Source organism: Odontesthes bonariensis, chromosome 17 (assembly GCF_027942865.1).
Source record: "Odontesthes bonariensis isolate fOdoBon6 chromosome 17, fOdoBon6.hap1, whole genome shotgun sequence".
Taxonomy (NCBI): domain Eukaryota; kingdom Metazoa; phylum Chordata; class Actinopteri; order Atheriniformes; family Atherinopsidae; genus Odontesthes; species Odontesthes bonariensis.
In genome coordinates this window covers 4,849,909-4,863,287 of record NC_134522.1, presented here as the reverse complement: position 1 = coordinate 4,863,287, position 13,379 = coordinate 4,849,909, and positions in this window count along the sequence as shown.

Here is a 13,379-nt window from a genome sequence, read left to right as displayed (position 1 = left end):
CAGTGGGACTGACCCAAAGCGCTCTGCCAGAAGTGTATCAGACTGCAAGTCAATGAGTTCCATCTGAACATCACTGGATGCATTATCAACACTGCAAGTGAAGGGACACGACACCATGTGCATTTCACTCTCCACAGTTTTGAAGTCTTGAAATCGCCTTAAACTCAACATGCAGTGCTTCTAACATGGATGAGAACCTTTGGAGCTGATCTGCTGATGGGGTGACTTGCTTCAGTGTTGGCATGTGAGTGAGAATATTATCTCTGATTTGGCTCGACAGAAGCTGCAACTTCCTGCTGAAGGCCTTCACTGCACTGTACATTTCATACACAAAAAGGCCCTTGCTTTGCAGTTTAACATTTAGTTCATCCATCTGAGCAGTCACAGCAACAGTAAAAGCAAGATCTGCCAGCCAGTCTGCCTCTGAAAGCTGAGGGATGAGGGTCCCAGAAGCTTTTCAGCACTTTCCCCAGACTCAGCCTCCTGACGGCTGTGTGGTAGCTTAGGTCACGGTGGGCAGTCTCAGTTTCTTCTAAAAGTGAAACGAACTGTCTATGATTCAGTGCCCTTGATCTGATAAAGTTAACAGTTTAATTACAACATCAACAACTTGATTCGCTTGTAACACTGATTTGCATAACACTTCCTGATGTATAATCCAATGAAAAGAAGTTCATTTCTGCTCAGAGTTCTTTTCTGCCACTTTGTCCTGGATTCGCTTTAATAGACCAACTTTTTTTCCTGTGAGATTTGGACCCCATCTGTTGTCACGCCCGCCAGTTCTTCCCATTTCAGCCCCAAGCTTTGGAGACATGCATTTACCTCAGCTAAGAGATCCCTCCCCGTTGTTGTCCCTTTCATTGACCGCATGTCTGCCAGCTCCTCCGTGATTCTGAAGTCTGCACTGATCCCGCGCATGAAGATGAGCAGCTGGGCAGCGCCCCGTATATCACAGCTCTCATCCAAAGCCAGGGAAAAGTACCCAAAGTCATTCACGCTGTCTTTCAGTTGTAGCAGCAGGTTTTTCGCGATCTCCTCAATCCTCCTCGTTACGGTGAGGGAGACGTTCTCAAAAGCGTCTTTTTTCTCGGGACATATTAGCGCAGACGAGTCCACCAAACACTCCTTAATAAACTCTCCATCAGAGAAGGGCTTGCTCTTTCTAGCAATCTTGTGCGAAATAACAAAACTTGTCTTGACTGCAGGCAGCACCTCTGGATGGCAAACGTTTTGTAAAAAGTGTTTGTTGAGATTGCAGCTTGGCGAGCAACAGAGACGACTCAGCTGCGCGCTCTTTTTCTGAAAAGTTCTTGTATTTCTCCCCGTGTTTAGTCACGTAGTGACGGTGGATATTATACTCCTTTAACACAGCCACTGACACACCACAAACTAAACACACAGCTTTACCTTTTACCTCTGTAAACAAATATTTCGCTGTCCATGCCTTGTTGAAAACGCGGCATTCTGAATCAACTTTTCTTTTTTTTACCGTGAGACGACATTTTGTGTGGATCATGGATTTGGATGCCACTTGTCACTGTCACTTATGCGTGCATTCATAAACAATACGCCAAGCCCTTTCAAAATAAAAGACAGCTGCATCGCATGCACACCAAAATCCGTTTTTATTTTTGACTGGAGGGGGCAGGGGGCGCGGACAGGGACGGGCAAAGGGCCGTATCTGGCCCGCGGGCCGTAAAATGCCCAGGTCTGCTCTAGTGCGTGGTGGCTACGCTAGCTATCTTCATGTTACGTATGACGAAAGCACATTGGGGCGACCCATAGAGATTGTATTGTAACACCAGAAATAGAATAAAAAAAAATAGATTTTACATTCGATGGGAGTCAGTTGGGGCGATTTTCAACCCGATCGAAATGGAGGTACCTCATGGAGCACGGCCTTACGCTGATTGGACAGTGACAAAGGGGCGGTACCTCATGGAGCACGGCCTTACGCTGATTGGACAGTGACAAAGGGGCGGTACCTCATGGAGCACGGCCTTACGCTGATTGGACAGTGACAAAGGGGCGGTACCTCATGGAGCACAGCCTTACGCTGATTGGACAGTGACAAAGGGGCGGTACCTCATGGAGCACGGCCTTACGCTGATTGGACAGTGACAAAGGGGCGGTACCTCATGGAGCACGGCCTTACGCTGATTGGACAGTGGCAAAGGGGCGGTACCTCATGGAGCACGGCCTTACACTGATTGGACAGTGACAAAGTCGGTACCTCATGGAGCACGGCCTTACGCTGATTGGACAGTGACAAAGTCGGTACCTCATGGAGCACAGCCTTACGCTGATTGGACAGTGACAAAGGGGCGGTACCTAATGGAGCACAGCCTTACGCTGATTGGACAGTGACAAACAGAGCGCTGAAACTCTCCCGAACTGTCATAACCACCATTTTCCCTTTGGTGGTTCATCGCCCTTCTGGACAAACCGCTCCTGGTATATATCTGCTGTCCAGTTGATATGGAGAAATTATCCATAGATACAATCCCAGAGCAGTTTGCTGCCAATTACACATTTATGACAAGAGCTGTGAGAGATTCTGGACATTTTCCACCATAAACACGACCACAGAACAAGATTTCAGCCTGCGCTCAATATGTGGTGTAAATTTTAAAGAATCCTTTTATTAGTCCCTAAATGGGGAAATTTGTAACTCTGCAGCAGCAAATACAAAATAGATCCCAAATAAAATATGTTGACAAAAAAAATACAATTATATGAAATATGCACACAAAAAAGTATAAAAATACACATAAATGTGCACAAATATTATTTAGTTGATTTTGTGAATGGAAATAAATTAAAGCTTAAAGGAATGCAGTGGAAAATTGATTAATTTAACATTCTTGACAATAATTATTGAGTAAAATAATTTTTAACTATATTTTATCATATAAACTGTTGAACTATGTACTTTCCACAAAAATGAGATGAATAGTTTACAAAGATGAGATGAAACACAAATATGGACACTTGTTTCCATCGTCACGAGGGATACAAAAGGCTGGATTTTGGCAATATTCCTGAGTTGGTAGAAATAGGAGCAAACTAAACTATCTACACACCAACACAGGCCCAAACCCGGGCTCATAGAAACACCATCCATCCATTTTCTATACCCACTTAATCCACCTGTAGGACCGCAGGGGAGCTTGAGCCTATCCCAGCTAAAAGTCAGACCCGAACCGGCCCGTGCCCGGCCCGGCCCGTTTTGATTGACAGCTTTGTAGAGCCCGGACCCATTTTTAGCCCGACATTTTTCAAATGTGCGCATATCTTATCAGTCAAGAATGAATCATTGTATTCGTTGTTCTCATCGTGAATATGGTCAAAACTTCTCCACACCTCCGACCTTGCATTTGCTTGCTCAACCAACACGAAATCACCACTAGCTAATCGCCGTTTCACTTCTGCGACATCCATTTTGCATCTATGCGTATAAATAGAACTGTGGCGTTCTCACAGCCACTGCGGGTTCTTTCAGCTGTTAGACTAAGGATGACTGAGACCTTGTGGCAGTGTAATGCTTTTATTCTTTTCTTTTCTTTTTGCTCGGCTCGTTGATCGGCTCTTTCAGCGCGGCCTCCTTCCTGCGCTTCGAGCCGGTTTGTTCTCCTTCTCTCCCCCGTCTGGTTCCAGCACGCTACTGTGTTTTATAAAGGAGAGTGATTAGACAAGTGGATGCTGGTGTACTAATCACCCGGCCCGATTGAAATAATAAAAGTAGGGCCCCGAACCCGCAAATATTCCCAGCTCTAATCCCAGCCGTCATTGGGCGAGAGGCGGGGTACATCCTGGACAGGTCGCCAGTCCATCACAGGGCCACAGACACAAACGACCACGAACACTTTTGGACTGTGGGAGGAAGCCGGAGTACCCGGAGAAAACCCACGCATAGTTCATCCCAGTGGTGGCCGGCCGCCCTCCCTGATCTGAGGAGGGAAAGTGGAAAATGTATTTTTTACAAATTTGGTTAAAAATGTCAGTTTACGGGGTGTAGTGGGTACAGCAGGCGCCATGTACGCTGCAGCTGGCCCCGGTTCGAGTCCTGCATCGGATGGTCCTTTGCTGCATGTAGTTCCCCCTCTCTCTGCCCCTTGCTTCCTGTCTCTCTAAACTGTCCTATCCATTAAAGGCATAAAAGCCCCAAAAAAATAATTCGAAAAAAAAAAAAAATGTCGCTAATTTGTGCCTACATGCAATATGAATGATATACACAACATTTCCCACCTACTGACATTCATTCACCAGTGAATTTCCACAGACAGACTCGTATCATTTCTGTCTTGGGGCGCTGGTCAGAGCGCCCCAGCAGTGCAGCCAAACAGCCAATCCTGTACTGTTGCCAGGGCAAATTAATAAATATTTGGCCAATCAGTATCTCAGAATTTTAGAAAGATAGACATTTTTTTCTTAATTCTATTTTTGATATTTTGACTGTTAAATGGGGACAAGGGGGAGAAAATATCACAAAACATTGTGGGACTGTATTTCAGAATATATCCCCCCTGTTCGTCTTTGGCCCGTCTTGTGTTTTTCATATGGACCGTTTCCCTCCGTCCGGACCCCGGCTGGACTTTGTTCCGGGATGTCTGCTTTGCATTTGATTTCCTTGCCTTGGTTTTTCTGTGTTTTGTTTAATTCTGTTTTCTTGTTCGGGTTCTGAAGCTGAAAATATAACTGATGTTAGCAGCCGTCTCCGTTCTCAGACTCACTGCTCATGTACCTGCGTCTGTGGCCCGTTTGTAGTCACATAAAATGTCTTGGGTTCATATGGTCCGCAGTTAAATTTAAAGTAAAATCAGAAATCCACCAGTTCATGTGTTGTGTCCCGCTGAAGTCTGTGTGTGTGATGGTGTTGTGCACATACCTGAGCTCAAACTAAGTACATTTTCTCTGGAAGTGCAGACCACAGTGCCTTTTTACTCATGTACAATTATGTATTGCAAAACAACACGCAGTTTGGATGAGGAGGCTTTAATAAAGCAATTTTATTAACTGCTGACAAGGATAATCACGAGCTGGGTGTGAATGATGGTGACCCTGAGGCATCGAGCACTTCTCAGGAAACAGCTGAGCAGTGCCAAATGCTTCTCTTTTTTTCTTGTCTGTTCGATGTGTGTTACAATACAATGCATACCAACCCTGACTTCCGCCACGTTATCAGAGGTGGGTAGTAACAAGTTACATTTACTTGAGTATGTTTTTGAACAAATTATACTTCTAGGAGAAGTTTTAAATCTCTATACTTTTTACTTTTACTTGAGTAGATGTGTGCAGCAGAAACTGTCCTCTTACTCCGCTACATTAGGCTACAATGAGCTGGTTACTTTCCTTCTTACCTCTTTGGTATTCTACGCCTCATTATTTTTATCCCCCCGCGTACGCCTCATTTTAATGTTTTATTCTGACAGAGAGAGAGACTTCCACCAAAGGCTCTACCACCTGACTGTGTTTCACCAATCAGACGCAGCCGTGCAGTCTGGTCACGTGACCGTACTCAATCTCAGCGGCGGGACGGGTTAGCTTTAGCATTAGCAGTCGTAGCAAACAAACAAAGAAACAGATGAAAAATGTCAGAACCAACGGTGGGAAATGAAGACGCAGACGAGGCCTCATACTGAAAGCATGTTTACCTTACAAAGAGTGAGAAACAGCAGCTACATTATGTGTCTTCTGTGTCAACCAAAACAAACGCACATTTCAGCAGAAACTCAACATCTAACTTGAGGAAACATGTAGCGCTAAGTTTCCTAAACTCGTTTTTTCCCCCATGGATAGGTGAATGTTTGTTTTTTAGGTTACATATGGGTTACATATGTTTTAAACATTTCCTAAGTCTCTTTTATTTTTTATTGAAGTACTTGAATTTACCTGGATTATTTTAATTTAAGCTATTTTGTAATTAATTCATTCATTTTAATTTATTTTATCAACTGGATGAACTCTAATTTGCCTAAAGATGATTATTTAGTATTTTTGTCTGTCTGATTGAATGCTTGTGTTAACAAATAAATCAGACGTTACTCAACAGTTACTCAGTACTTGAGTAGTTTTTTAACCAAGAACATTTTTACTCTTACTCAAGTAATTATTTGGATGACTACTTTTTACTTTTACTTGAGTAAGTAACAAGATGGAGCAGTAACCTGAAAGCTTCTCCTTCCGGCTCAGCTCCCTCTTCACCACAACGGACCGGAGCAGCTCCCTCATTACTGCTGACGGATTCCCGATCCCTCTGTCCATCTCTGACTTACCATCACTGAGAACCAGATCCAGAGATACTCAGTGGGGTCACATGGCACTGTAAAAATCGGATTATTGGCTAAATTACAATCAGACTGAGTTATTAAGTTCATGTAGACACCTTAATCTGACTAAGAACTGGATCGGATCGGATTAAGACCCCGAGATAACTGGGTTGAAAGTCCCTCTAAACCTGCTTGTAGACGCTGAAGCACGTGGTGAATCAGACTTTGCGTTCTGCGCATGCTCCAGATGTTTTCCCGGGGTCGTGACCCGGAAGTCAAAGGAGACGATATTCCTGTTGTTGTCGCCGTCAGAAAGAAACAAACAACGCGATGGAGAATGCTCCACCTTTTTCCTTCTAAGAACTATCGCCGATCCCCGGGGAAGTGGCAGATGATGGATGGATGGAACCGTGGCCTCGGATCTGGAAGAACTGAAGGTCATGGCTTGAAGAAGCCAACAGAATCGCATCATCTGTAGAAAGCAGAACCCTGAGGTTCCCAAACCAGACGCCCTCCTCTCCCGGACTACACCTCCAGATCCTGTCCATGAAAACCACAAACAGGATCGGTGATCCTGGTGGAGTCCAACACGCACCGTAAACCAGCTCCGCTTTGTACCAAGAACATGGACACAGCTGGTTATACAGGGACCAGGTAGTCCTATTATTTCCTGTGGGGTGCTGCGGGAGATGATGCATCTTTGAAAAGCTAAAGTTACTCCTTATGAACATCACAAAGTGGTCTTTAAGGGGCTTGATTGTCACCTCAGGATGTCCTCAGTACTCGCCCATACTTTATACACATGATAAAGATGAAGTCTACCTGCGAGAAGAACAATTTTTCTTTACTCCCACTCCCACAATTCAGCTGAAAAGACGTTGCTTGCTGCTGTATCTAGCCCATAATATAGATTTGGGTTCTGATTATATTATTATTGCTTGACATTATGAGAAATCATCTCTATTAGTCACTCACTGGCAATAAGTCAAATTACCAGTTCAATGCATCTCTCACGTCACGACTGTAAATGTAACGCAGCTTATCTTATTTCTGCACAATGGCTGGAAACAGGTACTGAAAATCCATCATTTGATTTCTTACTTTCAATTGTGTTACCCCCTATTTGGAAAGGCCAGTGGAGGGATTGTGGGTATTCTGGTGTGGCGTCAGTCATGGATTTGGATTTGTTCTGCACGTTTATTCCCACGTGTCTGACGTGAAGTTTGTATTCACTCAGAAGCTCGTCGTGCCTGGAAATGTTCACTTAAAAAACAAATTCAAATTAATTTAAAAGATTAAAGGGTTGCAATATGCGTGTATAAAACTAAAATAATGTTTGACATGTAGCTCACGATGTAAACGAATCAAATGCGGACCTGTTCTATCGATTATTCCATCGAGTAATCGGATAAGAAATAATAACTATTAAAAAGAAAAAGTTGATTATTTTTTTTTCAAATTGAAACACTGAACTGAATGTCATATTAAAGTATTTAAAATAGTTTAACTACACCGTGCACTTAAAAATAAGACAAATTTAATTAGGTAAAAGTAGAACTTTGTCTTTTTGAGAGTAACTTTTAATCCATGTGTTTTGAAGACATTTAAACGCAGATTTCTCATAAATGCAATGACTCATATCTAATCAGACAAGCATTTGGCTGAACAAGCTCTGCAAGATGTGGCATGAATAGTTGCCTCATGGAAAGTGCATTTTCTCCCTGTTTTGTTTGCTTTAACATAGTTTTGACAATCAATCCTCACCTCAGACTGCTGTTGACAAGGCGCTGTATGTGCTCGCCTTCAGGTTGACTCTTAAATGTACAGTGTGTATATATAGCTGGCGTGGAGATATTATTTTACTGCAAACACTTGTCAGTGCTTTATATTTCCTTAAAGATAAAGTATGGTTTAGTGGAAGAACATCCTGTGACAGGTTATTTGATCTTTTTCTTGGCAGCAAACAAGGTGGCATTTTAGCGTAATAACCAGGCTTCTTATCATCTCTTTGTTTATCTTGAGGAGCCAGGTCTGGGCTTGCTTTTCATCTAATGTTCCCAAACCAGACGCCCTCCTCTCCCCGACTGCACCTCCAGATCCTGTCCATGAAAACCACAAACATTATCGGTGACATGCAGCAGCCCTGGTGGAGTAAACCAGCTCCATTTTGTACCAAGAACATGGTATACTCTTACTTTGGCTATACAGGAACTGAATAGTCCCACAGCACGACACGGTCCTAAACCTTCTCCGAGTCCACAAACGCATGTAGACTGAATGGTCAAACTCCCATGACCTCCTCAGTAACTCTGTGAGGGACCCGGAGGCGTTCCCAGGCCAGCCGACAGACTAAGACCGTGTTCGAAACCGCATACTACATACTCATCGATCAGACAGTATGCAGAGCGTTTACCCACAATGCATTTCGCTCCTGCCCGAGCCGAAATTAGCCGGCCTGAAGCTGATTTCTCTTAAGCTCTAAACTCTGTAAACTTTAGCAACATTTGAAACATTTTCAGGTGAGAAAGTAGTCGTTTAGATCCCCAACGTGTTGAAAACCTGACAAAATACCGGCTGTTTACAATTTTGTTCCCACGAATTCGGCGCTACTAAAGCTAGCCGCAGTGAGCAACGCACTTCCGGTTATTTTCACAAAATAAAATACCCGTTGCCTTTTATCATAGGGAAAGCCATTACCATACAATTGGTGCTTTTGTTTTGAAAACAGGAAGTGAACCTACCCTCGTTGTAGCTAGCTTGAAACTGCCGTTTTGACAGGAAATGACCGGCGACGTCACGTTACGTTGCATCTTGGGTAGTTTGAGTATGAGTAGTAACCTCATGATGCATACCCAACATTTCAGAGAATCTAGTATGCATCCGGAACTTCTCGCTCACTCCCACTACTCATACTAATTCAAAAAGTTAGTAGGAGAAGTATGCTGTTTCGAACACAGCCATAGTCTCTCCAACGTGTCCTGGGTCTTCCCCGGGGCCTCCTCCCAGTGGGACGGGCCCGGAACACCTCACCAGGGAGGCGTCCAGGAGGCATTCTCACCAGATGCCCGAGCCACCTCCTCTGGATGCGGAGGAGCAGCGGTTCTACTCCAAGCTTCTCACCCTATCTCTAAGGGAGAGCCCAGACACCCTGCGGAGGAAGCCCATTTCGGCCGCTTGTATCCGTGATCTCGTTCTTTCGGTCCCTACCCACAGCTCGTGACCATAGGTGAGGGTAGGAATATAGATTGACCGGTAAATCGAGAGCTCCGCCTTCTGGCTCAGCTCCTTCTTCACCACCACAGGCCACATCACTGCAGACGCCGCACTGATCTGCCTGTTAACCCCCCGCTCCATTCGTCCCTCACTCGTGAACTCTTCCACTTGGGGAATGATCTCATTCCCAACCCAGAGAGGGCATTCCAGCCTTTTCCGGCTGAGGACCATGGTCTCGGATTTGGAGGTGCTGATTCTCATCCCAAACCTGACCCCTTTAAATCAAATCCAAATAGTTGTTTAAGCACAAATCTGCAGCGTTTCTTTCTCAAGAATAATATATTTATTTTATATTTGCAAAGAAGGAAAGTCACTTAGAAGTCAGTTTTTAAGGTATGAACACAAACCAGTAAACCCCCTGCGACTTATTTGTGTTATTTTACGGTAATTTATTTTCAGCCTTTAACGACTTCCCGTCTGTAACGACAACAGTGAATATTTGAGTGATCTCTGAGGATGTTACAGTCATACAAGTCGCTCCTGGGATTGAAGTCGGGCCATTTCCTGCCAGCTAACAAACACTGGAAATGTTGTTGAGATAATAAGCTTCACACAAACACCTTCGGACTACTTAAAAACATGGAAACAGGATAATAAAGGATGGTAAAATCCAGGCTTTCAATAACCACGAGAGGAATTCTTAATCTTGAGAATGTTAAACTTGGATGGTCAAAATGAGTTTATTTGATGGTATTTAACAAAAGATTGTTCTTTTTTGCATGCTATAGAAGTTGAAAACATAACCAATGCTTACAGCTGTTGTGTTTTTTACACTCTGAATACACAGGAATCCTTAGTTAGCAGCCACTAATTACATCTCTGCTAACGGTTATAAATTCATGTACCCTCAAGCTTTCAGGTGTCTCACATGATGTTTATCTGAAGGAGCAGATAAAACAAAAACTGCTGTGCAGTATGTGCTCAGACAGGACCGATAAGGTGTCAGAAAAAGGTCCTGCATAACAACAGGAGGGTAGTTCTTTAGAACTGTTGTGAAACTTGGGTTTAAAAGTGTTTACCTCACCCTTCACTGCAAATCGAATAAGAGTTGGATGTTCCGAGGTGAAAGGCTGCTCTTCATCTGTCTACAGCAGGGATGTCCACATTCTGTCCTGCAAGTTTTAGATGTTTCCCTGCTTCAACACACCTGATTCAGATGAAATAGATCTTTTCAAAAGATTCTTAAGTTCTGCACATGCCTGCTAATGATGCACTGATCGGGGGGGGCTTATAGGAAGCTTTCTACACACGCGTCTAGTGGGATGATGTCATCGCCGCGTGCCACTGCAGCTTTCATTAGCCCCCAATAACAACAACACGGCAGCTCTGAGCTAACGGTGCGTTCACACCATACTCGTTACTCGCGCGATTGTTGCCGCAGGTGTAAATTGAAATCACTCGCCTCCTTCGCGCGAGTAAAGAACGAGTGAATAGCTCAAGGGGCTATCCATGGCTGATATAAGTACCATCGCGTCCTTGTACCTGCTTGTGGCAGTCCGAGATTCGTCTGAAACGCACACGCCGTCGTGTCTGGGTCAGTGACATCATCCGGTGGTGCATTCAGCTCGGATAATTTCACCGCCTTCCAGCGGTGTTTCGGGCTCGCCAGGACCCAGTTTGGTGGCCTGCTCGGGAGGATCGGTGCATCCAGACGGAACTCCTGGAGAAGGCGGTGATTTAATTTTTTTATTTTATTTATTTTATTTAGTCAGGGACCATGTGCAAAGTACATTAATTACAAAGTAAAGAGATGACCTGCACCAGATTGTAGTTTAGAAGCTAATTTCCATCTGCATGTCACAGACACGACTCCATTTCAGCTGCGGCGCGCCTGTCCATCTGTCTCCACGTCACTGTCGTCCAGAATCTCAACGCTGATAGGCTGTCTGACGCGAATGTTTCGCCAAAGTTGGATTTTTTTAACTCGCGCGGATTCGAATATTTTCACTTGTGCGGCGGCAATCGCCTCACCGCACTGCCTCACCGCTCCTCACCGCTCCTCACCGCGCCTCACCGCTCCTCACCGCTCCTCACTGCGCCGCCCCACCGCGCCTCATCGCACCGCCGGCTCGAATCCGCGTCTAATCGCGTCTTTGCATTGACTTTGTATGTAATCGCGTCGCCCGACCGCGTCTGGTGTGAACGCACCGTAACAGTGCAACAGTACGTGTTCATTCATTCATTGGTCTTAAAGTATTGGTGAAATAAAGACAGATAATGCCTTATTTAGAGGCTGTATTGTCTCTGCCCTGTTCTCTCCCGTTATATGGATATACGCCGATCTCGAGTGATCTAAATATCTTCCGAAGGACGCCGACTTTCACCAAACTGTTATCGGTGAGTAGAGGTGGGTAGTAACGAGTTACATTTACTGGAGTAAGTTTTTGAAACATACTTCTAGGAGTAGTTTTAAATCTCTATGCTTTTTACTTTTCCTTGAGTAGATGTGTGCAGCAGAAACTGTCCTCTTACTCCGCTACATTAGGCTACAATGAGCTGGTTACTTTTCTTCTTACCTCTTTGGTATTCTACGCCTCATTATTTTTATCCCCCCGCGTACGCCTCATTTTAATGTTTTATTCTGACAGAGAGAGAGACTTCCGCCAAAGGCTCTACCACCTGACTGTGTTCCACCAATCAGACGCAGCCGTGCAGTCTGGTCACGTGACCATACTCAATCTCAGCGGCGGGACGGGTTAGCTTTAGCATTAGCAGTCGTAGCAAACAAACAAAGAAACAGATGAAAAATGTCAGAACCAACGGTGGGAAATGAAGACGCAGACGAGGCCTCATACTGAAAGCATGTTTACCTTACAAAGAGTGAGAAACAGCAGCTACATTATGTGTCTTCTGTGTCAACCAAAACAAACGCACATTTCAGCAGAAACTCAACATCTAACTTGAGGAAACATGTAGCGCTAAGTTTCCTAAACTCGTTTTTTCCCCCATGGATAGGTGAATGTTTGTTTTTTAGGTTACATATGTTTTAAACATTTCCTAAGTCTCTTTTATTTTTCATTGAAGTACTCTAATTTACCTGGATTATTTTTAATTGAAGCTATTTTGTAATTAATTAATTCATTTAAATTTTTTTGATGAACAATTGGATGAACTCTAATTGGCCTAAAGATGATTATTTAGTATTTTTGTCTGTCTGATTGAATGCTTGTGTTAACAAATAAATCAGACGTTACTCAGTTACTCAGTACTTGAGTAGTTTTTTCACCAAGCACTTTTTTACTCTTATAATAATTAGTAATTATTTGGATGACAACTTTTTACTTTTACTTGAGTCATATTATTCTAAAGTAACAGTACTTTTACTTGAGTACAATTTTTGGCTGCTCTACCCACCTCTGTCGGTGAGTAGATGAACGTATTTTATGCCAGAAATAAGGTCCAGGTTTAAAAAAACCGAACTTCCCCTTTAACAGTTTCCCTTCATCTCTGACCAGTTTTAAACTGCAGCCTTTAGAAATCTTGTTAAAATGTGAAAGTTTTCTTTAAAAAAAAAAAAACACCCAGCATATATATCTATTTTTATATTCTGAGGGAGATGAGGACAAACATAATGCAGATGTAGCAATCGGTAACAAAAACGAGTGTGAAACAATAACAGGAAGCAGAATTAATCCACAAGAGAAAAAGCTCTGCAACATTAAACAGCAAGTGAAAACAAGCATGAGTAAAGTCGGCTAAAACAATAAGATGGAAATACAAACATGGAGAACATTGTGTCAAATTAAGTTATTTTAACTGCGGTAACACAATAATTAGAAATAACTCTCAGCAGGGCATCTAAAAAAGGAGATTCCACCCAAGTGATTTTATCAAAGC